The 27,685-nt window shown below is 39.4% G+C and overlaps 1 protein-coding gene across 2 annotated transcripts in view; it reads left to right on the top strand.

Moving 5' to 3' along the window:
* The window catches only part of STK32B (serine/threonine kinase 32B), a gene marked incomplete at its 3' end in the record, with an annotated part of 181,610 nt that overhangs the window by 93,615 nt on the left and 60,310 nt on the right, over positions 1-27,685 (top strand). The gene's annotated exons all lie outside the window — the stretch shown is intronic.

The following is a 27,685-nucleotide window of genomic DNA, read 5'->3' on the forward strand; positions in this document are numbered from 1 at the left end:
GGTGTTTTCTTTCTGTCCTCAGCCATTCAGAAGTCCTATATCCTTCTCATTCTACCCTTTTCTTGTTTTTACCTCATACCATGATGTATGGTTTGTCATGGTCTTTAATTTTTAAATACAACCCATAACAACCTCCTGGCTGCTTTCAATTTCTTTTTAGTTCTCCAGTGCTCCAATGTTCCTGAACACAAAAGTGTTGTAATCTAGTACGACAGCTTCACACAACAACATCAGGGAAAGGTCACAAAACCAAAGGCTGAGAATAAAGAATAATTTGTTTACTTGCAAAATCTGCATGAAGGTCAGAAGGAGGAAGAGAGGTGGGGAAATAAGAGACTAGTAGAAATAAATTGGAACAGTGTTACATGGTACATCCTTTTTTGCACTTCTTAGGTGACAACAATCTGTTATTTTCACTGCCTAACAGCTGGCAATCATAATATTCATGTCAAAAAAGTGTTAAGCATCAGGGTCTATTTGTTTTCCTTAGACAATTTGGCATTTAATTGAAGCAATGAGGTAACTTCTCTTTTTATGTTAACACAGCAACTGTGAAATTATAAAATGATGGGCTCTATTTTACCCTTTTTAGGCTACATTAAAGATATTTCTCCCTGATTTACAGTGGTCTGAATAGAAAAATAATAAGTTTTGTGTATGACCAAAGTTGGAAGTGAGTTTCAGAGACCAAACTAAATGAAACTAAGCTCTGCCATAGATCTTCCAGTGTCCAGTATAAATACATTTATTATTATATATATCAAAATATATTAATTAAGAGTTTTCAACCCATCCACCTACCAGACCTGCCACATGATTTTGTAATAAAGAACCAATAAGAAGTACGATCTGACTTTCTGAAGATGGAGGGTCTGTATGAAATCTCTCTGATCTGAGGTGCAGTGGTAAATGGGTGTTCTGTATTACTGAAATTGCACAAAACAAAATTCAAGTAAACATTGCAACAGTTGATTTGCCTTCAATTAAAACTCTCACAAATGTTGCAAGCAATTTCTGAAATTTTGTATTTTTAGCACACTGTTATTATTTTAGTACATTTCCAAGTATTTTCCTTTCTCAGTGAATATTTTAGAAGTGGAGTTCAGAATTTTATCTGACCTTTGTTTCTATGCCTTAAGGAATGTTCTTGGTGAAAAACAAATTGATGAACATTTTTGTCACCCTCATTTTAATGACGAGATATTTTATGCAAATAGGCTGTCAAAGCAGCCTATTTCAAAAGCTTCAAAAAGCCAAAATTCATGAGAGAATCCAGTTCATGATCAAAACTCGTATTTTGCTACAAGCCTATGACTTAAAAATGTTTCACAGAAAAGCCTGTGAAAGGTGGCAGATGTCTTGAGAGAATGAAGGACTGGATTGAAATAATTGTGGTTGTTTACAGTTTTTTGTGAAAGCTTCTGCATTGTCATGGTCCAGCTGTGAAACTGGGTAAGATATCTTGTTCGCTTCTGTATTACTTAGTCATGACTAGTAAGCACATGACTACTTAATTTTCGCTTTTGCACTGGTTGTAGTGTAGAGTAACACGACTGACTTGTTGATTTGCACCAAGGCAGGGGAAGGCATGAGGGTCTGGAGCTGGTTGTTGGCTCTATTTGGGGGTGTTTCATTTTTGTTTTCATTCTACACTAAAAGTTTTCACAAAATCTGATGTGTTAAAATACCTGTTTCTTAGCTGGTGGCAGATCTCACTGGCTGATTAGTGAGATCTATCTTGTTTAGGGTATAAAGGATCTGGTTCAGGACTCTGCTGTGTTGTAGAAGAGATGTTTATTTTGAAGCTGGCAGACCAGAGCTCTATGTGTGGCTCTCCCACTTCACTGCTTACTCCCCAAATCACCCAACTGTGGCATGAGGAACCATCTCTCATCTTCCCACCAATCACCATAAAATCTCAAATTACCCACACACCAGTGAACACCTTATTTAGCCAAGAGAGTCCCAGCACATTCTGCCTTCTGCCTCATCACCACTTGGAACGGCACTCTGCAGGACAGGTCTTCAGCTGCCGTAAACCTCTGTAGCACGCTGGCATCAAGATCACGATGCTGATATAGATTGGCTAACGAGCTGAGCCAGCAGTGATGCACAGTGAGGAGATGTGTAGCCATTACTTTATCGTTGCAAACACACTGTCTCAGTCAGAGATTAAACCAGTGAGCTGGTTGGTGTTTATACTTCATGGTAGCAGACCTCAGCAATATCATTGTGACCAGGTCCTTCCAGTCAATATTCACACGCTACCCTACAAAACTGTTATCAGATCTTTCACTTTTAAATGAGTGCATTGGCAGCAAAAGGGGAAAAAAAGGGTTAGTGAGTCACAGTCATTGAGAGAGCCCCTACTAAATTTTGTCTGGGCTACAGAGAAAGAATAGTTGAATGATTCATGAGACTGGGTAGATGGATTTTCAAATTGCAGTGTTATAAAGAGCTGAATATATGATGTGTGAGTCAGGAACTTAACTCCTCCTCAATATTTACAGATGTGTATGAAATGTGTTCAGGTTTCCATTACTATTGCATCCGGAAGCATGACAGAATTTTTTTTCAAGATTAACCTGCAGCCCCAGGAGTTTAGTGCAAAAGGAAGTGGTAATGAAAGGGACAGGAATTATCAGGCATGTATGAATGGATGTAGAAGTTTCCCGATCAGTGCTATGCCAGTTCCCCCTGGAGATGCCTTGCAATGCCTCTGTATCTGCTGATGTAGTTAGTGTTGTGTACTTTGAACACGGCAATCATTTCACCAATAGAAGTATTGTTTCTGCAGGGACAACTTTAACCATAAATAGTGTAAAACCCACTACTTTTCTGGTGTGTTTATGGAACTTGTCATTTTTATTAATCACATCCACCTATATAAATCCATATTTGTCATGCACAATCCTGCAGTAGTGGTTTTATCTATTATGGCTCAATAATGAATGCTGCACTGTGTGTCTCGCTTGCAGTTCTATTGTAAACATTTGCATTTACATAGATGTTCAGCCAGAATTGTAAACACTTTAAAAGAAAAGCTGCAAGTTTCAAGCTATGATCTGAAGACTATTCTGGGCAAATTTTTCACTTAACTCACACAACAGCTAGCTTAATGTTGAGATATCTCTAAATTGTTGGTCACCGGTAATGGCTACATCACAAACCCCTATTTCCCCACAGCCCTGCTGTAATAATATTATATCCACATTTCTTAAATGAAAAAGTAATTCTTTAAAAGCTGTGTGAGTGGTGTTTATCATAGCCCCTTATATCCAGTACACACAGAAAGGCTTCTGACAATTCACATGGTCTCATTCATTCTCAAAAGTTGGATCAAATCTGGCATTCTGTATTAGCAGACACCAAGTTTCAAGACGGTATGACTAAACACATTCTTTCCAGTGTTGCTTGTATAATACCAGTGAATAATGTATTGGACAAAAGTTTTCCCATCAAAGGCTGAATAGACTTATTTCAGCCATGAGTAACTCAACCTCCTCCTTTCACAAATGTTGCTGTTCATACATTTCAATAAAAGCACCTGTTTCCTCACCAAAGTAGGCTGCCCATTTTCATTCAGCTAGTTCTTCCAGCAGTAGCTCCACTGTTGTCTCTCCCAGGATGCTCTTGCAGCTAGAGCCTTGGCTCAGAGCAGTGCTGGCCCTGAGGTGCTGCGGCTGCTGCCCAAGTAATACGTTCGTGCTGATAAAATCACATTTTCTCTTTCTATGGGGCAAGTGTTAACTACATTGCCCTTGCAACTTTCCACCATCGTTTGGCTCTCAGTTTTCATCTGCTCAGAAAGGAGGCTGGATGTGGCAGATGTCTGGAAAGGAAATTGCAGTAACCTTCCAGCACAATTTTAGGATACTGGACTAGCTGTTTGATCTGCATGCCCAGGGCTTTTTTATTTCAGTGGGGTTTTTTAATGCAAAACCATTTGTGTGTGTATGTGTACATATATAAGCATACATAGGAATTTTTCACTGAAGCACAATATGACTGGAATCAGTCCGGCTTGGCGGGTCTGTGCTGTATGGCTACTGCGATCACCAGTCTGTTTTCCGTTCCTGCAAGTTCTGCTTCCAATGGAGAGTAGCACCAGGAGCTATTCCAGCTCTGAACAGCCACTCAGCAGCAGTGCAGAGTGAGCAAAAACTAATGGAAAATGGTGACAAATCGAGCATTGCATTTTCCTCTGCCAGCTCATCCACTGCAGAGTACCAGTGGATGTCTTGCTGCTACCAGCTAGACAAGACGTACTCTTTGTTAGGTCTGCTAGGCTGGGCTATGGTGTAGGAGGTGCCTGTTTGTTCATTGAGCCTTTCAAGGTGTGCAGCAGCCTGGTGAAATAAGATAATATGTCTAAATGATTAGACTCTTCTTTAAAATGCATGCTCTCAATCTCACTTGTGACACCAGAAGAACAAACTCTAATCTAAAATGTTCCTTTCATAATGCTGTCCATTTAGTATGTAAGCAGTAAATAGGTTTGGAAATTATTTGAAAATGGAGAATTTGCTCTTCATTGTTTTTCACAGATGTCACAGGCAGAATGATGCCAACCTGAGATTTGCCAGGAGATATTAAAAGGACACAGTTCTTTGCAGATTTTGGCTCATACCAGTAGTCTTTTTCCTGTTGGTAAGAACGTGCAGATGAAGAAGAAAATGTAGTAGAGTCTGAAATAGATGAAATGGGAAAAAAATAACCCTAATATAATGACTATTCATAAGCACTACCAAAGATCATGACAGGTCAAGAGGTCTGTCCATTACATTTTCTTAATTTGTCTTCCCATGTCTCTTACATGTCTTTGTATTACATTTTTTAAACAAGTGCAAGCCCACATTATTTCCAAGGATAAACTGCAGGAACTGACCAATGACTTATGTAAAAGAAGCAAATTAGAAAACATATAAAAAACAGCCAAAAAAGAAACACCATGCAAACCATGAAGTACAGAAAACTTTGCTGAATGCTTATAAACCAGCACTGATCAAAAAGAAAGTGATTCACAAATTCTAGGCACAAAGGGTATTTAAAATTCAGTAATGTCCTTAAAAAAAGAATTAGATGTCACAAGCTATGAATATGCAGAGAACAAGCCTTTCAACTTTTGAATGGAATTCTCTACCTACAAGAACAAATTAATTTAACTTCTGTTTGGCAACAGTAAAAGAAAAAGTTATTTGATATACCAGATGACATACTGCAAATAAATGAAGTTGGTTTGGAAACATACTGAGATTTCAATATCCAGAGACAAGATTACTAGTGAAGTAAAACTACTTGTACTGGGGAAGAGACAATCTGATATACGTGACACTCCTGCATCTGGCACTGATATAATCTTTTATTGTGGGCATAGTGCACTCTCCCTTCATCACTCAGGTGAAATACCAGAAGACACACACTACACCCTCACTCCTTTCATACCCCATCGCTGAGAGATCCTTGTTGCAGTCAGCAGGGGATTGCTTGGTTCCTTACAGTTTTCAAGTGAGTAGATGAAGTTGACTCTTGGACCTTTCTTTCATCCTCCATCTTTTCATTACGGCAAAATTGTAAGAATGTGCTTACATGAAATATTTTGTTTAGCCAAGTCATCTCACAAGCCCTACATTTAAAATTTAGGTGTCTGGGCAACATTAGGAGAGGGAAGATCTGAACTGTAGTCTGAGCTTGGCCAGCTATCTCGCATTAGGTGACAAACTTCCAGTGGCCAAAGATAACCTAAATTGACCCCATCCTAGAGTGTTTGTTCATGCTGTATACATCTCTAGAGAACAAGTGTCCTTCACTAAAAAAATTCAATTCTGTGATTGTAGCTGGTTTTCTTATTGCTTGCTTCTCTGTTTAAAAACAGACACCCAGACAAGCATAGATATGATATAGACAAAGCATCTGTCTAAATCTGTCTAGCATCTGTCTACGACATGCATCTAGAAGCAAAAGTTATGCATTCTTATTAATTCTTCTATAATGTAACTAGAAAGAATTTCAAACAATTTTATCTGAATTCTAATTTTTACACACTGATTTAAAGATTTTCCTGAATCCTTTCTCACCTCACTGTCATTTAGCTGCAACCAACAAAATAAATATGAAAAATCTTGTTTCTTCTAAAACTCTAAAATCATAATGCCATCAGTAGGGCATTGTGGACTTACACGTGTTTGACTTGCTCCTACTAGTTGTAGCTCCTTATTCATCACTACCGGAAAACACAGCTCTCTTGGAGCAAGAAAAAGCATTTCCATAGAGGCAATCAGCACTTCACGCTGTTCACAGCTAAGTACACAGGAACAAGAGGCAGTGTAGAGAAAACAAGACCCAGGTAAATTCAGACTTTCTGTCACGTCAGAAGACACAAATCTTTTTGAAGATGAGCAACAAAAAGCTACTAGGGAATTACCTTGCTGCTGCAGTGAGTGTGATAGCCAGCATCTTGGAGATGCCAGCAGATCCACTGATGCCTGAGCCCAGCACACTCTTTTTCTATGGAGTGTGCTCAAAGGTATGAAGTCCAGGTAGATATCATACACCAGTTTACCAGTTCCACGCTCTGCATTTCCCACTTCCCAGTCACTGTGGCAGGGACCATAACATTGGTTTGGCTTTTTCATCTACGTCTGACTTCCAGAGGGCTTTCTTAAAGCTCATCTTTATGTTTGTTCTGGGGTTATAATGACTTTCCTATGAATTGCTTCTAGTTTCTGCAGAGTGCAACTCCCATCTAAATCAACTGCTGTCACCTGTCTGTGCTACTGTTTTTCCCCTCTTTCTGGTTTCCTTTAATAATCCCTTTACATCAACCTACTTTTTAGGAAGAGAAGTCTTATACAAGTAGTCTTCAGGGCACAGGGTATGTATCAAAATACTACACATCCCTCGTCTCCACAATTTATCACCCAGTTGATGAATAATGAAATTAAATGGTTTCCTTCTTTCCTTCCTTCCCCCAGTCCTCAGTATTAAAATCTTGATCGTGAATCATTTTCATAGATTGAGACACTGAAGCAGAAGATGCTGACAGAATTGAAGTCTCTCGTCAAGATTATCAGGCATCCATCCACAAATCTGATCTAGTTTATGCTAGTTTTCTGCTTTAGTATATTGCTAGTTTCTTTGTGGCCAATACAGTGTGAGTGTTGTCAGAGCCATCTTTCTTTCACAGAAATCTGTTACAAATTTCTTGGTGTTACTTTAAAGCTTCAAGTGACTTTAGTATAGATATCTGCTCCCAAGTTATGTATACTAGCAAAGACCACCATATTAATAGCATGTTGATGTTGTACTTCTAAATATAATAACCAAGACTATTAATAACAACATTTAAATAATCTTCAATAAGTAATTAAAATGATTAGGCATTCCTAGAGAGGCATAATAGTATCCACAGTACTAATTGCTTGCCTCATAAGACACTGCCTGGTCTATCCTGTTTTTGTGAGCCTCCATCCCTCATCTGCCATCCCAGGGTGGTGCTGCTGTCCCAACCTCCCTGTGCCAGCTGGGACGGGAGGAGAGGCTGAAAAAAAGTTTCTCTCACCAGCAAGATCAAATTACTAATGAAGCAAAGTCTTAGTTAACAGGGGAGAGAGCAAAAGCCAACCCCCTCTGAGCCCATACTGATCCTTTTTTCCAAAGCTTCAGTGTTAATGTTACATTGAAAGTATTCTGATATGCTTGCATCTTGGAAATTCCACAACATCATGACTGTAGGCAGGCATACTCTCTCCACTGAAGTGGTAGATTTGCATGCAATGTGCTTGAGTCATTTTTTTGTTTGTAGTCAGTGAAAAAATTTAAAATCTTAGATGGAGAGAGGGAATATGGAAAAAGACTGTAAACTTCAGGCTGAGCAAAGTATAAACTAATAGCAGCATATGGACAACTGCTTCTTTCTCCCGTTTCTGCTTTAATGGCTGCAACATTTTTTCAGCTTGGATGGGCAATACATAGAGTATTCTATGGAGATTTCCTTACAATGTAAGTTTTGTTTTAATATATGGTAAAATGACAAAGACTTAAGGCAAAAAGTGGGCATTTACATTATTTCCTCATGAGTGCAATAGTCTTTTATACCTCAGGAATTGAGTAGATTGTCTATGGTGTGTTAGAAGGCATTTCATTGAAGGGTATTGCAATTTGAGCTTCCTTCTTCTCTTAGAAATGCATACAGCAACTTTCAGCACAGCTTTGATATTTCAGGTGAGATGTGGTCTGCTTTCTACAATTTTTGACCTAGCAGATATACAGAGGGATGAGAAAGAGTGGGAGTTGTAACACTGATCATCTGACAGAGTTTCATGTTTCAAAACAAATCTTGTGGTGGATGGGGACTGTAATTAAGATACAGATTGCCATGAAATTTGTTCTGCTGAAGTTGCCTTCTCCACTTGTTTTCCCTTGTATTTATTCTCCTTTTCGGGAGCTCCTCAGGGCATTCCCTCGAGGTTATTTTCAAGCATTTCTATATCCTCTGTGAAATCCTGTCCCAAGTCCCCTGGATGGGCTTTATAGAGGAGAATGCACAGCAGCTCAAGGCTTTGATGCTGTATGACAGACAGTCCTACTGATGAGCCTCTGCCTCTCCCAACATGTGCATGCACAGCTTACACTCATCCCTTGGGGAATTTCCTACTGACCCCGTGGGGATAATTGCACTTTCCCGCCGCAGAGGAGACAAGGAAAGCCTGCGATTCGCGGTTGTGGTGCTCTTGCACATGCAGGACTGCTGTCGGCAGAGAAAGACCTTAAAATATGGTGGCAAACTGGGACCTTGTAAGGTGCGAACAGCACTTGGTAGATGGTACACTCTTCATGAACCTAAACTTATTAAATTAGATTCTGGTGAATTTGGTCATTCTTTACACTCGTGATCAAAATCACCTTTACAGTCAGACCAACAAAAATGAGAAATAACCTCTCTCCAGTGGCTACCAGGTTTTATTCAGTCATTTATCTGTTCATCTTTTTGTACATATGAAACTTTGGTGTTGTTCTGAATGCAGAGTTGCTTTCTAGTCTAATGGTAAAAACAATACAAGGTTGGAGCTTCTCTTATTTTTTTTTCATTTCACAGTGACTATTCTGTGTCTAATCATGATATAGTCTTATGGTTTATTTCAGTTAAATTCTTATTGTACATTTCACAATTTTTTTTTAAGTTTGAGGGTTTAATTATGAGCACAAGTACTTCAGAAGATAAATATGAGTTTGTTATGATGAAACTGTTGGCCCTCTTGCAATATACAGATACTGTCTCTACTCTGCTGTCAGATATGGTTTAGTTCAGATTATAACAATTTAGAGGTTAAAACCATATTTTTCTTTAGCTTTATTCAGCCCTAAAACTTCATTAGTTTTTAGTAAAAAACAACACTGCTTAAAATCTCATTTTTCTCTGTAGCTGTTACCATTCAATGTCAAATGATGTGTGATGGAACTGGAATGATAAAAGACTTCACAAATTATAAAAAACACTACAAGAAAAATAACAACACAGAAGGTATTGATGTTTTAACAGTGTCAGAAAAACAAACTAGTTAGACAGTCTTACACTGAGCTCTGAATGTCTGGCCCATGCGTTCACAGTTTGGACCTTCAGTGAATGTGGCTGACTTTTCATCCAGCTGAGCAGCTACACTTTGGAGAGCCAGTAGCAAGAAAAAAAGGAATTGGTGGTAAAATAGATGGACCTGAGGCTGCCAAGAAGAAAAAGGACATCATTTCCCTGCATAAAGTGTGGAGGAGGTGCCCAGAGGGGCACTAAGAGGGCTGAAGAAAAGACCGGGGAGTGCAGTGTGGTGTGGGGTGTGGGCAAGGGAAACCTGCTGGGGAGAGAGACAGACCCTAAAAGCCAAAATCAGGAGTGACCAGAGAGAGTGGAGAACGTGGGAAAGAGGCACCATGAAGGGTGTGTGTGAGAGGGGGAAATAGAGGCTTGATGCCAATATATGGATTCTGGGTCAGAGGGGTAAGGCTAACTGAAGGCTGAGTGATTTTGAGTATGTCTCTCTTGGTCATTGTCAGGGTCAAATGATTTTATTAATCAGTTGTGAAAAACCTTGTTCTGAGTTCTACAGATAGGAATTGATACACTGGCATAAAATTTAATCTCTCTGTGTATTCCTAGAAGAGGTGCAGATGTGGGAAATGCAGTCTTGGATTTGCTATGTTGGTCTGTCAAATTGATACAAAAATTAAGATGTGATCCTCTAGAAGTATCAGATCAATAGGTCTACTCAATAAGTGTTAGAGGTCTGTTTTGAATGCAAGTCAATAAGAATTATTGACTTATTGTCAATAATCAATAATAATTACTAATATAGTCACTTAGCAAGACTTGCTGAGTGGAAAACCTATTGCCAGAATGGTGCATTTCTCAGCTTTTATTCTAATTAAATGTATTAGTTATCTAGGATTCTGCCTTTAAAATCTGCAGGGACTCACAGCTTACCTCTTAATTTGAGATGCTGCAGAATTTTCCCCTGACAGTGCTCCTTCAGCTCCCTTCTGCAAACCTACTCAGCCACAGAAACACTCTGCAGATGGACCCCAATGCAGACACAGGCACTTACATATGTATAAAGTTGAACACTAATTAAAGTGCCAGCTTATTTCCTTGAGTCCCAGAGTACCCCTACTGCTGAAAATAAGAATTATGAGCATATTGGCAAGGATGTCCATTTCCAGCCAACAGTCTTTTATCCTATCATTATTGTTTAATGTTTGCGTTTGGAAGACACGGTGTCAAAAAGGAGTAGCATACAAGATCTAAAGCTGTGAAATTGAATTATTGAGCCTTAGTTGTCTAGATTTTTGAACATATACTTCAAACCAGTTTAACTCTTTAGTTAATGGGAAGAATGGTGGTGCTCTGTTATTGACTGCTCTTCCCTCCTAAGAAGTACTAGGTCACCAGTTACCTTACATCAGATAGGATTTTTTCTCCCTGAGATGAAATGTGGCTCCAGTTGTACAAAAGCAGCTCCTTGTGGCAGTGTCAGGTGTCCAGGATGCCACAGACAGCTGGCCTTGTGACGACCACTTGTCTGGAGGGGAGTGAGGAACCCCTGGGCTCCTTCTTCACACATTCTCCTCTTAACTTCACCCAGCTAGAATACCACACAGAGCCTCAGAGGATTTGATGCCACAGATGAGGAGGATGTTTTATTTGACGGCACCGATAAAATTCTTAAGCATTCAAGGTATTTTAACTACAGCACAATTTATCATGCATGAAGGAATGCGTTCTTTGTGGTGTGAGATGACGTCAAACAAGGCAATGAGCACTGGAAGTGTGCCTCCTGCAAGAGGCTTAAATACCTGCCTGCGCTTCTGTGATAATACATTAGAATAATTTGACTCGAGAACATCCCCAGTTGTTTTCATAATTCCACACAGCATGCAAGATGTGTCTTATGTTTTTAAATACTTATTCTATAGTTCACCAAGATCTAACTGCAGAAGCCTATGTATTTTTAGTTGGCTGTCCAAGCAAGTGGATACCTAGTCAACACAGCCAACATAATCTAAAAAGCTATTCAGCTCATCCAAAAACAGATATTTAGTCATCTGAATTGCTCTTTACACTCCAATGACTGTGTTGTTTATACATCCATTGACTATAAATGGGAATTGTCCTGGTTTCAGCTGGGATGGAGTTAATTTTCACCATAGAAGCTAGTATGAGGCTATGTTTTGGATTTAGGACGAAAAAATGTTGATAAAATACTGATATTACTAAGCAGTCAAGGACTGTCCAGCTTCCCATGCTGGCCTGCTAGTGAGAAGGCTGGGGCTGCACAAGAAGATGGGCAGGGACACAGCTGGGACAGCTGACCCAAACTGGCCAAAGGGATACTTCATATCATACAGCGTCATGCTCAGTATATAAAGATTGGGGGAAGAAGGACAAAGGGGTGGAAGTTTGGAGTGACAGCATTTTTCTTTTCAAGTAACGGTTACGCATGATGGAGCCCTGTTTTCCTGGAGGTGGCTGAACACCTGCCTGCTGATGGGAAGTGGTGAATGAACTCCTTGTTTTGCGTTGCTTGTGTGCATGGCTTTTGCTTTGCCTATTGAACTGTCTTTATCTCAATGCACAAGTTTTCTCACTTTTAACCTTCCAGCTCTCTCCCCCATCCCACTGGGGGAGAGTGAGCGAGTGGCTGTGTGGTGCCTAATTGCCAGCTGGGGTTAAACCACAACAGAAATATAGATGCTTAATTCACAATAGAACCCAATCCAAGTATCTTAATCTGAGAGCTGAATCCCATCTCTATTTTCAGTTGAACATGTAGCAAGAATAATCCTTATAATAATTTCAGTGCAAGCAGTTATTCTAACAACAGTTTCTCTGTGCAGAGTGTAAACACACCTTCACCCTTACTACATTCTTGCCTGGTAATCTTAACTAGGATGTTGCTACTACAATCTGTGGAGTCAAGTAGTATTGCCAATCTTTCATTCCTTTTCCAGTTTCATCAAGAGGACTTGGAATACTTAACTGTTTGAGTCCAAGCAATATATTGTTGACATCTCTTAGAACAGGGAGACTTCTTAAAAAAGTGGTGTACTGGAATACGAGTTGTGGTTTGGGTTAAATGTATGTCAAGTCTCATCTACCTTAAACAGCAATCTCCAGGAATACACATATGTATTTTTCTGTGAGTTTCTTTGTAAATGTTCCTTCTTAAAAGCATCAAAAATTTATTCTTAGAAGTAATTTATTACATTCCTTCCCAGGAGTTTAGAGGTAGAAAATTGTAATGAGGTTTCTTTTCAAAACATTAAAGATTGGCTGGAGGGAGCAAATGCAGCATAAAATCAGATATTTGCCCCTCAGTTTCATAGAATTAACCTATCTGCTGGTTCATTTCACAAGAAGACCTGCTGACTGCTAGTGACATTTCAGGTAGTAGAAGGTCAGCTTTTTCAATCATTTACCAAATATGATTTTCTTTTCAGGCATAGACATTGCACCTCCCAGCTTGGACTACTGCAGCTCACTTTTGCATATATTAAATCTATAAAACCACCCAGAAGGGGAAGCATTTGCAGGACATCAAAGCTCACTTGACTGTGTAACATATTCAGCCTCCTTTCTGTCTTGATTGTGTATATCATGGGGTCTGAGGTGGTCATTTTGAGGAATAAAGGCCCAAATATTAATACCCATCGTTCTCATGACATGGGCATGACCCAGTTGGAGGTGGTGGCTCAATGACCAGATGGAGACTGGCGATGAGCAATGTCCCTTTGAGGTCTGTATTGGGACCAGTACTCTTTAATATCTTCATCAGTGACATAGACAGTGGGATCGAGTGCACCCTCAGCAAGTTTGCAGATGACTTGCTGAGTGGTGTGGTTGACATGCCTGAGGGATGGGATGCCATGCAGAGGGACCTGGACAAGTTCAAGGAATGGGCTTGTGTGACCCTCATGAGGTTCAGCAAGGCCAAGTGCAGGATCCTGCACCTGGGTTGGGGCAACCACCGGTATCAATACAGGCTGGGGGATGAAGGCATTGAGAGCAGCCCTGCCGAGAAGGACTTGGGGGTACCAGTGGATGAAAAGCTGGACAGGAGCCGGCAATGTGTGCTCGCAGCCCAGAAGGCCAACCGTATCCTGGGCTGCATCGAAAGAAGCGTGGCCAGCAGGTCAAGGAAGGTGATTCTGCTCCTCTACTCCACTCTGATTAGACCATACCTGGAGTCCTGCATCCAACTCTGGAGCCCTCAGCACAGGAAAGACATGGACCTGTTGGAGAGGGTCCAGAGGAGGGCCACAAAACTGATCAGAGGGATGGAACACCTCTCCTATGAGGACGGGCTGAGAGAGTTGGGGTTGTTCAACCTGGAGAAGAGAAGGCTCTGGGGAGACCTTATTGCAGCCTTTCAATACTTACATCGAAAGGGGGCTTCTAAGAAAGATGGGGACAGACTTTTTAGCAGGGCCTGTTGGGAATAGGACAAGGGGTAATGGTTTTAAACTAAAAGAGGGTAAATTTAGACTAGACCTAAGGAAGAAATTTTTCACCATTAGGGTAGTGAAACCCTGGCACAGGTTGCCCAGGGAGGTGGTAGATGCCCCATCCCTGGAAACATTCCAGGTCAGGGTGGACGGGGCTCTGAGCAACCTGCTTTAGTTGAAGATGTCCCTGCTCACTGCAGGGGGGTTGGTCTAGATGACCTTAAAAAGTTCCTTCCAACCCAAAGATTCTATGATTCTATGGTGGCAGCAGTTAGGGTGGTGGGGAATCTGACATTCAAGACAGCATTTGGGGTTTCAGATCAGAGTGAGCAAGACAGCATTGCATGGTTGTTTTCACCTTGCTTGTCTACAGCCCTTCTCCCCAATAAACTGTACTGCTGAAACTCAGATCAACAGGATATGTGCTTAATATGAATTTTCACAGCTGCGTTGAAGGGATGACTGCCCAGGCACTCACTGAAAACCTGAAACCTTTGGAAGTTGTTGTCATCTTCCTTGGCCTGCACATGAAGTCCACCATGCTGTACTCTACTTTAATTGCCAGCTATGTCAGCTGTAATTAATTGCACTTTGGAAAGGAAAGGGAACAGTTGTTAAACAACGTGATATTATTATTTTGTATACTGCAGTTTTAACAGGTGTCTGATGAACTTTTATGTATAGAAGCTGGTAGGGCTTTTGTCCTGGGTTCAGCTGGGAGTTAATTTTCTTCCTAATAGCTGGTATAGTGCTGTTTTTTGGATTTAGTATGAGAATAATGTCCATAACACACTGATGTTTTTAGTTGTTGCTAAGTAGTTGTAGTGCTTATACTCAGTCAAGGACTTTTCAGCTTCCCATGCTCTGCCAGCGGGGAGGTGCACAAGAAGCTGGGAGGGGGCATGGCCGGGACAGCTGACCCAGCCTGACCAAAGGCATATCCCATACCATACAACGTCATGCTTTGTATATAAAACTGGAGTTAGCTAGGGGGAGCGGGGGGATTGCTGCTCGAGGACAGGCTATCAATCAGCAGGTGGTGAGCAATTGTTGCATTGTGCAGCACTTGGTTTTGTGTCATCTTCTTCTTCTTCCTTTTCCTCTTCTTCTTCTTCCTTTTCCTCTTCTTCTTTTTCCTCTTCTTCTTCTTCTGCTTCTGCTTCTTCTTCTTTCCTCTTCATCTGCTGTCCTATTAAACCATTTTTATCTCAACCCACAAGTTCTTCTCCGATTCTCTCCCCCATCCCACCGGGTGGGGAGGGGGCAAGAGAGTCGCCGCATGGTGCTTAGCTGCTGGCTGGGGATAAACCACAACAGCTTTTAAGGCAAATTTTAGGGTTATTATACAGTAATTATAGACTATGAACAGTGGTTGACTTAAGCATATGTGTTTGTTTGGAATTCTGTATAATTTCTTATATTATATATAATACAATATTTTTATTATATTATAACAAAATATATAAATATAATGTAATATATTATTATGGATAATAATTTCTTATATTATATTTTCTTATCAGACTATCTGAGTCTGATAAGATGAGCAAACTTTTGGAGATGTGATACATCTGAATGGATCTATTCTGTATTTCCTGCAGTGAAAAACAAAGGAGCAGCTATATCAATTTTAGCCGTTGCAAGTCATCACACTTTAGATGCTAGAGTTTTACAACAGATAAAGCCAAACGTGCTTATCAGTAACAATGTTTTCCTGATTTATCTTAGGCAGAGGACAAATGTCATCCATTTCTTCTCTCATTTAATTTCACACATGGATTTCTGCCTGTGTAAATTGGAAGATGGCCTATGCCTTTTACTGGAAGGAGACTGGTACTCATACAATTGCTGCACTACACGCTGAGTACGTTCTTCCCCTTATTCCTAGCAAAAGCTCTCACATGGTATCTCTGAGGAAGGAGATACCATGTGCATCACCATTGCCCTGTACATGCTTTCTTGCTGGACCAGGTAATTCTTTCCAAATGCCACACTCCAGTTAGCATCTAATGAGTCATACCCTTCCATGGTTATCAGAGATGTCACGTGTTCTTGAAAGCTGATTCACACGTAGGGTTATGACCCTTGTACTTGTACGTACAGAAGGTCTCAGCAATACCTGAGGCTACAACACAGAAAAGATTAGAGTCATTGGCTGTGAGATTATCAACACATTACTGCTACGTAGTGATTCTGCATGACTCCACCATGTGCTCTGGAGAAACATTTGTCTGAGAAGACTTTTTATTTGAAATGTGGTGATTTTTTGTCATCACAGTGTTGACAGTTGTTCAAGATTCCCTTCAGTCATGTCTAGCGTTAGCTTTAGAAAGCAATTCTAGCAAAGGAAGTGGCACATTTATCATTATTTTGAGTCCTTCAGGCAAGATGAAAACTAACCACCAGATTGCCTGCAAGTCATTTGTGCTGGTTAATGCTCACTTGGAAAAGAACCTCTGTGGCCAGAAGAGGAATCCTGGATAACATAGTTTGGGCTTTATTATGCAAAAGCTCAGTTTATATTGCCACAGTGGTACTTTCCAATCCCAGTCTCTGAGACATTATATGATGCAACACAGAGGAGGCAAAGTGCAGGTTGACATTTTCCTTTGGACAAATCTTTCTAGATTTTATAGCATCTAAGATTCTTCACCTATTTTTCTTGCTCTTGCAGTCTTTAATTACCTCTGTGATAAAGTCATATTGGATCTTCAGGAAGAACAATATAATGAAGTATTTTGTGTTCAATATTTTTATTTTAATATCTATGCAAATTCAGGGCATGAACCTAGCCAAACACATCTATTATCTGGATATATATACCCAGAAATGTGAAAGGTTCAGTATAGGATTCCTGTTTTTAAAAAGGTCATTTTCTTTAACCTGAGATAACAATACCTACTACAACTATTTCTCTAAGCTAAAATTGACAAATACAGTGTTTCCAAAAACCACTGGCCATTCAGAAAAATGTAGATATCATTACTGCCACCTATTGTTACAAGTAGAGAATTGAAGATATTTTCATAATCGTATTTTTCCAAATGGAGATAAAATTGGAAAATAACAGACTTGTTCCAGTTGAGGTATTTGTATATAAGCATCTTTTGGTGTCTTGTTTGACAGCTTTATTTTCAGAGCTATATAAAATTGACTAGTACAAGCACTAAGAAAATTCAAGATCTTTACGGACACCTGGTAAAAAATAGTATTAAACTAAAAAGGAATAACAGGCACCATAATGCTGAGCACGACAGTAACTTACTTCTGTGTATCTAGGTACTACAATCCCAAGCCTTGAGCCAGGTGTCCATACACTCTTTAGAGGCACATAGGAAGAGGTAGGGTCATCAGAGGCCTTCATCAGTGAGAGCTTTTTCACTTCTCATAATTATTACACCAGTCATAACTTGCATACATACTAGAAAATGTTTTTGTAGCCACACAGGTTGCCACACAGAAGGAAAAAGCTCCAAAATATGTAATGAGCTGGGTGATAGGATTCTGATTAATGTCATATGAATGCATGCTACCAGATAATTAGTTGGAAGTAGTTATGTATTTTTTGTTTCTGCATTAAAGCCCCAGGACTGGGAATTGCAGAGAAAAAAAAAAAAATCAAAGAGAAGATTTTAAATAGGAAAACCCAATAAAAAGATTTTTTTTTTTTTTGCAAGGCCTATTGACTTGTTGAGTACCTCAAGTTCATGAATAATGCATCACAGACTGTACAATAACAAAATTACATATTTCTTATTGGTGATAAATATGTTATTTGGGTTTGCATGTATAGAATCTTGTCAAAGGTGTTTCAGTTTTATGGAATAATTTTCAAATCCTGAAACCTTCACTCATTTTTTTCACACAGAATTCTGTGGAATTTCTATTAATTTCTAGATTTAGAAGTTGCCTTAATGAATACTATGAGATTTGAACATGGAATTAAAATATCATAAAACTATTAAAACACTGTGATAAAACCAGGTTACCTTTCAAATTGTAATGTTTGTTAGTCTGAGCCTTTCTTGAAAGAAAGAGTTAATTTTTCTAAGATATCTGATATCTATATATATCCACATACATATACTTACTTGAAATAAACAATCTTCTACTGGAATTTGATGATTCTGAAACTACAGTGGTAAATCACTGCAATACTACAAATTTGGCTCTCTGAAGTCTGAAATGCAGATTTTTTTTTTTTTCCTGGGTGGAGATGGGTCTGACTAAGTAAGTTCCACTGGATGGAACTTAGACCAATTAATATTTTAGGCTTTTTGACATTTCAGACTAGAACAGGATGCTGGAAGTGATGCCCTTTGACATTGCAAGTCCTCTGTGTATAACAGGCTCCAGAAAGTGCAAATGGAAATGGCTGAGTTGATTGATTGAATGAATTATCATATCTTTTGTTTCTCAGAAGATAAATTTATGCATGGACATCCTGGTGCAAAATAGCAGTTTATTTTGCTTTCAAAAAGAATTAGTGGATATCAGCTGTGCTGGAATTTTCTCCTTACTCAAGAGAGAAATAGCTAGTGGCTTTTATTAACAGACATTGTTTCCTCATTCCTGTTTTAGTCAGAGACCATGAACTGTGAAAGCCTATTTCTGAACTTAATTATTCTGGTGGCTTGGGTGTCAGATGTGGTGCCTTGCGGAAACACATACAGATTGATACAAACAAGTGTCCACAAGATGTTTTTTTCCTTACAGATCTCTCATCATCTAATACCATATCTTCTCAGCTAATTCCCAATTTTCTGAAGTCTTTAATTTCAAAATTACAGTGATTCACAGGGTGATGTCATGGCATGGCATTCATTAGAGCAGGAACAGAAGGGTCTGAAGGTCTTTTTATGAAAGGACAGTAAGTGTCAGCAATTACTGGTGAGATCTAAGTGAGGGGTATGTGAACTGGCAATCAGAGGTCTGGAGCAGTCAAAGTCTTTTATTCTCATCTATCTGATAGGAAATAACAGTAAAGAATTCTGAGATTCTTACTATGATTTTGTTTTAATACCATTGAACATTTCTTGAAACTAGGAAGGATGTTGGTCCGGAACAAAAAACTAAAACAATAAATGAGTGATGAGGTGTTGATGGAAGGAAGAGAGGATACATCAGACTTCATTAAGGCTGTGTCTCAAGCTAGCACTCTTGGCAGGTACTCTGCACAGTTCAGCTTTGGTTTAGCACCATTTCTGTGCTGCCCTTATAGAATCAAAACACCTCTGACCAAATTAATCTCTTGACTATACAGTGGCCGGTATATATTGACTTTTCCTTCATCCAAAGCTTCAACGAATTTGCCATAAGAAAACCTCATTATGTATTCTTTACAAACTGCACACCTTGGACATGTATTATTTGTGAAACTAAATACCAAATGGGAAGAAAATAAGGTCCCTGTCTGTGAAAATCAGAATTTGTTCACATTTCTTTCCATAATCGGGAGAAATCCCTTTATAATGTGTGATAGGGTTCACTTCAGTGCTCTGATATAGTGATAAATCTCATGTGAACTTGAATAATCCATAGATGAAACTTGTATTTCCCAACTCATTGCCATTTTTATAGCTGTTAAGAACTGTTATACAGAAAATATTAATCTTAATGAAAATTGTCCAGAACTACTCATGTCACATTAGTTTATTATTATGTGGCAGGTATATGTTTGTGGTTTAACGTGAAATATTGCTGTGACTAACTAAACTTAAAAAAAACTAATAAAAAATAAAAGGCTCTGGTCAGGTATATTCTGTAGTATATAAGTGGGTTATGAGAAAATAATTGGGAATAATTTAATATTTGAGAGAATCAGGTACTAAGTAAATTGAAATTATCCCTGCATGACTTCAGGTTCTTACCCAGAAGTTGTTGCTTTTTACTGTGCTTTTTTTTAATGGTAGAAGCTGTCTTCTAGACTTTAACACTTGCATGTAACAGTCAATGCAGACTCCTTGTCTTCATATAACATTCTCTATATGCAAGAATACAACCAGTGCTCACTTTCAGTCATGACTGTTGGGACTATTTTGACAAAGAGAAGGCAAACAGGATCATGAAGGTCATTGTAGGTTAAAAATTAGTTAATGTGACCTTCTGTGATCATAACACAATTTTCTTTTTCCCACTGAAAACAGTAACTTCAGGTGCATAAGGAAAAATATTAATACAAGAAATGAATTGCAAAATTAAGAAAAAAACCTTTAAACTCAGTACTTCAAGGCTTATCATACACAACATACAGTTAGATTGTCAACACTAAAGAGAAAAGAGTATGAAAAAAAATGTATTAGGGTTGAAACAACGTCTGCTGAAGCCAATGTAGTCCTTCCATTGACTTCAAAGGCCTTTGACTGGATCTTGTTTCTTTTGCATCCTTATGAGAATGCAAAATCCATCTAATTCAGTTTCTCTGTTGCATATTTTGAAATTATCTCTGAGAAAAAGCCCTTAGTATTCTGCAAGGGCATAGGCTGCTTTTTAACTGTAAATCAATGAATTTTAGTGATACATGTGTAAGTATGGACTCATCACATCCAGACTGAGACAAGCATATCTTGTGACCCATGGAGTTTTATTGTCAATAGGTTCTACGTGTTACCACTGTCCCTGGAGGAGGTACGTTACGTGCTGCAGTGCTAGGTGTGGTTTATAGGAAGTTAATCAGTTGCTGCTCCTGATGTGAAGGGTGGAGAAAGCCCTCTTTGCTCCCTGCAGAACTTGTCTATACATAAAGGACCATGGGAAAAATTCAGGTTGGAAAGGACCTCAGGAGGTCTCTAGTCCAACTTTCTGCTTAAAGCATGATCAGCTATGACATCAGACAAGGCTTCCCAGGGATTTATTAGTCAGGTCTTGAAAAACTCCAGGGATGGTGACCACACAGCCCCTCTAGGCAGCCTGTTCCACTGCTTGTCTGTCACCACAGAGAAAATTTTCGTTTATATCCAGTCTGAACCTCCTTTGTTTTAACTTACACCTGTCGTTCATATGCTAGATTGTCTTTTGAAGGAAAGTGATTGCGTCTTCTGTCTATTCAAATAAAAGCACTTAACAGCTGCTTTTAAAAATCCAAGACTTCATTTCATAAGTTTGTACACAACTGAGTTTTTTCTGTAAGTTATCTTTGGTTTATGAAGAGTTGAAACCACAATGGTCCTCGTTCAAAGAAAACCAATCATTAAAAAGTGGAAATACTCCTAAAAAGTTATGCTGGTAAAACTGCTATCAGTTGAAATGCTCATAGATGTTACTGTGGGATTTTAGAAGCTCAAGAGAATGGAAATGTGATAATACATTAAATCCTACTCTGAGCCAGCAAGGCAAAGAGTGAAATTCGTCAGACATGAACTTGAAAGAATGTATTTTGGATTTTTTCTGATACCAAATAAAGAGTTAGAGGTTATTACACATGTGTATTCAAAGCCATCCAGTACTGTTATAACTGAAATATTTCCTCTGATGATATTGAAAAGCAGCTTGGACTGGCAAAGAACAGCTGTCCCTATGTTGGAAACACATGAAACTTTTTGATGACATAAGGAGAAAATATAGGCAAAAGCAAAAAAATGACAAATTAAACGTAAAATCCTGTTTAATTCACTTCAGTTTTATGAAATATGAACCTTGTCTTCATGTTCCAAAAGCAAACAGAAAAGTTCCATTGTCCATCTAGATACTACCTATTATTTGATATGCCTGTCACATCGCATCTTACAGATCTCTTCTGTTAACTAAACAACCCTAATCTATTTGTTCTTTATTCTCAGGCAATTTTTTTGTTCAGCCTTCTCCAGATCTTATCTTTTTTTGACTGTTTTCTTTCAGATGCTATGAAATCAGGTAACCCAAAGGACCTACCTTTGTTTTAAATTACAGCATAATACCTTTTTTCAATATTTTTCTGTAACCTACTTAGAATTAGTTGATGCCAATGTGAAGTGGTAGTCAATGTACCAGCCATTACTTTTTTTCCTTGAGAAAACTGGGCAATTCATTTGACTGACTTCACTAACCACACATCTTTCATTTCTAGATCATTGTTTCAAGTCCAGTCAATATCAATAGAGATCAAAAGTTACAATGTCCTGGTTGCTAGTTCATAGCAGTACATGTGAAACTTTTTTGGAGATTTTCCTGGATTTCAAGCTTTAGAGCAAATTACATCATCACACGTTTTTCAGTCTTCTTTTTTATGACTCTTTGACCTACATAAAGGACACAAAAGTGTGACCTTTGGAAGGTTATTTATGGTTATTAAGCCCAATGAGTAATTCAGATTCTCCCCTTCTGATGTACATATATAATTTGTGTCTATTCTTCATTTTACCTGACACGGCCATATAATCACCTAGTTTTGCTCGCTCTTACTGAGATTTCCCAGAGTCCTCTTCAGGTGAAATAATCTTAATTCTTTTACCATTTCACATAGCTAATAAATATTGTGCTACACCTCTCCAGTGCTGAACTGCAGAACATTTCAGTTTAAACCTCCTTTTGTGCTGAAGATAGGCTGTTTATTCCTAATATTTTCTTCATGAATATTCAAGCCCCATGACAGAATTTAACATGAGGAAGCTCTGACTAGCTTCCAACTGCACTGGACTATACCAAAGACTCACTGAATTCCAAATACACAGTTCCCTCCCACGTCTCTTCAATCTTTCATGAACTTCCTTGTAGCCAAAAGGAGGGGGAATAAGAACGATGGACTTTGAACTTTGATACATGATTTTTCAAAGATTCACATACTAATTCAGGCTGGAAGGGACCTCCAGAGGCCTCTAATCTAATGTTCTGCCCAAAGCAGGGTCAGCCTTAAGATCAGACCAAGTTGTTTGGGGTTTATACAGTCAGGTCTTGAAAACCTCCAAGGATGAACACTGCACAACCTCTCAGCTTCTTAATTTAGAAATCCGCTCTACTGCACTTAGTAACACCAGAAAGAAATATTGATGGAAGCGGTCATTAAAATGGCAGGTAATTGAACCCGAGTCCTTAATAATCCTTGTGAACCTCTCCACTGAGTTCAGGGGACTCTGAATGGCATGAACTCTTGAACATGAGTCAAGCCACACTCATGATTTTCCTCCATGCGGGGGCAACATCTTCAAGCATTGGATGCCCACTCAGATGAGAAAACATAGAAGATACAAATAGATTATTAATAATTATTTCCTACTTTGAATTATATGCAGCACCTTCTTATTGTACTTTCATCCTACATGCAGCTTTAATTTGATGTTTATAGCTAAGGCAACTGAAGAAAGCTAGAAATGGTTTTACAGACAATAGCAACAAGTGGCATTTAAACTGTGATTTTTCTAAGTTTTTCTCATTTGTCTGCGCCTCCGAGTTTCTCGGGCCAGCTGTTTATATTATTATTATGCCTGATCCTGTCACTGAGCAAAGACTTTGAAGGTTTCTCTACTTCAATTTCTATGTTGCTCTGATTTTTCTGTGTATAAAAAGAGTTGGAGTAGCACTGGTACAGACTCAGAAAGTTGTGTTTATGAAATCAGTGTCAAGGACACTGCTATAGCTCTGCTAGTCATTGCTTGGTGAATGGTCAGAGGGCAGCCCAGGGCTCTTCTGAATTCAAACTGTGAGTGACAAAAGTCCTTCAATTTTTCTTGAAGCTGATTTCAAGATGCTTATGAAATTATCAGTTATTATGAAATGAGCGTTTCAAGTCATTCTCTTAGCTAGGGATATACATAACAGGAAAACCAAGTTAAGACACTGAATTTCACACCCTGTTGTGTGAACATGCTTGTTAAGGGGAAAAATATTTACTGAAAAATTGATGTGTAGTCAAAACAGAATTTCACCCACTTAACAAGTTTGAATTTAAATTGCTTAACTAAAGAGTTTTCATCTTTTAAATCCACCTTCCTACATAAATAGTGTTTTTACTATTTAAATGAATTTAACCCAAGCATTTATTTAAAGGAACTAGCTGTCTTTTGTATAACAGATGCCAGTAGCCCTCCATTCTGCATATATCCAGTAACTTTAATTGCAATGCTCCTAGATCTGCCAAGTCTTCCCATTGACTCTATTGAAACCTCCCCATCCTGTACCCAAGCACAGTGGTCAGTGCAAGGGCAGAGCAGTGGCCTCATCCTTCTGCAGTCTGTGGAGCTTTCAACAAGCTGCCTCTGGAAGGAAGAGCTTTTAATGCCATGCTGTAAACTGGGGATAACTACAACACAGAGTGCAGCTGGAAGGCACACTCTTCACAGAGACTCTCCGCTTTGCTTTAATCTATGCATCATGCTCGTCTCCAGGCATGTGATCCCAAAACAGCATCTTACTTAAGAACTTTGTTCACCTTCTGGCTTAAGTCACGATTTTTACTTGCTGTAAAAGCAGTTTAAAATAGCCTATTTTGAGATTTGAGGCAAAGTTATGAGTCTATTAAGTTGCCTCAGGGACTGAGGGGTTGGGCTGCTCTGTGCAAGACAATACACCCTGTTGTATCTGCCCCCAGCTGCAGTCCTGCCTCAGAGCAAAATGAGCAAAGTCATCAGAGTCCACAGTGAGGAAGATCCCTCAGGAAGGAAAGACTTTAAGGTCTGTGCACAGCTGTATCAAGTATCAGCCACTGCCTGAATTAGTCACAGAAAGATAAGCACAGAACAAATTTTACTGCTCGACTTTCTGAACATTAGAGATGCAACCGCATGAAGAAGATATTTGATGATACATACAGCTGTCAGGTGGATTTCTCAATGTCATTTCTGTTGGCAATAAAAATGTGTAGTCTATTTAATGGTGCAATACCATAACAGATACTCAAATTGTTTAAAGCTATCTTCTTTGTGGGAGGAAACATAATGACAAAGGATAAGGAAAAAGCTGAGGGACTTAATGCCTTCTTTGCCTCAATCTTCAATAGTAAGACAAGTTGTTCTCAGGGTACTCAGCCCCCTGAACTGGAAGACAGGGATGAGGAGCAGAATGAAGCTCCCATAGTCCAAGGGGAAATAATTAGCAACTTGCTGCACCACTTAGACACACACAAGTCTATGGGGCTGGATGGGATCCACCCAAGGGTACTGAGGGAACTGGTGGCAGTGCTCACCAAGCCACTTTCAATCATTTCTCAGCAGTCTTGGCTAACCAGCAGGGTCCCAGGGGACTGGAGGTTAACAAATGTGATGCCCATCTACAAGAAGGGCCAGAAGGAGAATCCAGGGAACTACAGGCCTGCCAGTCTGACCTTGGTGCCGGGGAAGTTTATGGAGCAGATCGTCTTGAGTGCCATCATGTGGCACGTACAGGACAACCAGGTCATCAGGCCCGGTCAGCATGGATTTATGAAAGGCAGGTCATGCTTGACCAACCTGATCTCCTTCTGTGACAAGATGACCCGCTTAGTGGATGAGGGAAAGGCTGTGTATTTTGTCTACCTAGACTTTAGTAAAGCCTTTGACACCATTTCCCACAGCATTCTCCTGGAGAAACTGGCTGTGCATGGCTTGGATGGCCATACTCTTTGCTGGGTAAAATACTGTCTGGATGGCCAGGCCCAAAGAGTTGTGGTGAATGGAGTTAAAACTAGTTGGTGACCGGTCACAAGTGGTGTTCCCCAGGGCTCAGTTTTGGGGCCAGGTCTCTTTAATATCTTTAACTATGACCTGGACAAGGGGATCGAGTGCACCCTCAGTAAGTTTGCAGCAAGTTGGGTGGGAGTGTTGATCTGCTGGAGGGTAGGAGGGCTCTGCAGAGGGATCTGGACAGGCTGGATTGATGGGCCAAGGCCAGTTGTATGAGATTCAACAAGGCCAAGTGTCAGGTCCTGCACTTGAGTCACAACAACCCCATGCAGCACTGCAGGTTTGGGAAAGAGTGGCTGGAGAGCTGCCCAACGGAAAAGGAGCTGGGGATGTCGGTTAACAGTTGTCTGAATATGAGCTGGCAGTGTGCCCAGGTGACCAAGAAGGCTAATAACACCCTGGCTTCTATCAGAAACAGTGAGGCCAGCAGGAGTAGGGAAATGTTCGTATCTCAAATACTGTGTTCAATTTTGGGCCCCTTATGACAAGAAAGGCACTGAGGTGCTGGAGCATGTCCAGAGAAGGGCAATGAAGCTGGTGCAGGGTCTAGAGAACAAGTCTTGGGAGGAGCAGCTGAGGGAACTGGGGTTGTTCCTGTCCAGTACTTGAAAGGAGGTTGTAGCGAGGTGTGTGTTGGTCTCTTCTCCCAAGTAACAAGTAATAGGACGAGAGGAAATGGCCTCAAGTTGCACCAGGGGAAGTTTAAATTGGATATTAGGAAAAATTTCTTCACCAAAAGGGTTGTCAAGCATTGGAACAGGCTGCCCAGGGAAGTGGTGGAGTCACCAACCCTGGAGGTGTTTAAAAGACGTGTAGACGTGGTGCTTAGGGACATGGTTTAGTGGTGCACTGTCAGTGCTAAGTTAACAGTTGGACTTGATGATCTTAAAGGTCTATTCCAACCTAAACAATTCTATCATTCCATAATTCTTTAAAAAAAAAACACAGAAAAGGCACCGTTTCCTAATGAGCAACCCCTGGGTGCTGCATTGTGCTACACATGGCAATAGCTCATAAAGCTGAATTTCTCCTTTTGATCAGTTCTATTTTCAGTGAAGTACTAATGATTTTACCATTCAAATTCTTAATTTTTATTTTCTTAGACTGGGGAAAACAATTTGGAGTGATGTTGGATGTATCACTGATTTTAGAAAGTTCCTAATGTACTTGTATGTGACCTTAAATCTTTTTACCCATGTGAGAAGTGCAGAGTCAGGTTGTGCTTGTTAAACTATGTGAAGACAAAGTTTAAAATATTTAATTCAACAGTCTAAACTATGATGTGCTTATTTCCATTGAAAGCCATTGCTCTATTTTCAAGTCGTGGATCAATCACAGGCTATTCAATGTGAAATCACAATTCCAACTCTTATCACAAAAAAATTATCAAAAAACAGAGATCATTTTGTTACTAGCAAATGTATTTGATACCAGCTGAACCATAACACTTCCAAAAACTGTCTAGAAAAAATGTATAAGATTTCTTACAATAATTCAACCAAAGAGAAGTGCTATAATATAAGCAAAGATATTTAATATTACAATTTGCCTGTAACTCACAACTTCACACATACGAAATCAGGGGAAGGAGAGGTTTTGATACAGTAAATGATATGCCAGGTAACTACAGGGGAGAGGAAAGAGAAAAGTCAGATTTTGGAGGTTTGTGGGTGACATGGGCTCTAGGAAAGGTTTCACTTTGTATTACACATGTAACTAGAACTGCTGTTGAATCAGGCAATTATATATCCTGTAAGTTGTACAGAAGAAATACAGTATTTCACACTGAAATATCAGTATAATTTTCCATTCTAGATGGTAATTCATAGTGAGATCCTTTTCCTTACACAGACACATACACATCCTACATATTTCCAAATGTGCAGGGAATGATTCAAAGTAATTTCTTATTTATCCTACGTTTCCCCAGCTGCTGCTACACAAATTGTAAACATAATCTTAGTGTACTTCACAATTTCATATGATTCTCAGGAAGGGCTAGAAAGTGTGGAATTTAGAATACTAAACTGTACACTTCCTTTTTTCATCAATAAAGATGTGGAGTTTGGGTGATAACTTAGCTCATAATCATGCAAGCAGTATACGTATTATAATTGCTATCA

Source organism: Phaethon aethereus (assembly GCF_964289735.1).
Source record: "Phaethon aethereus genome assembly, chromosome: 4".
Classification (NCBI taxonomy): Eukaryota; Metazoa; Chordata; class Aves; order Phaethontiformes; family Phaethontidae; genus Phaethon; species Phaethon aethereus.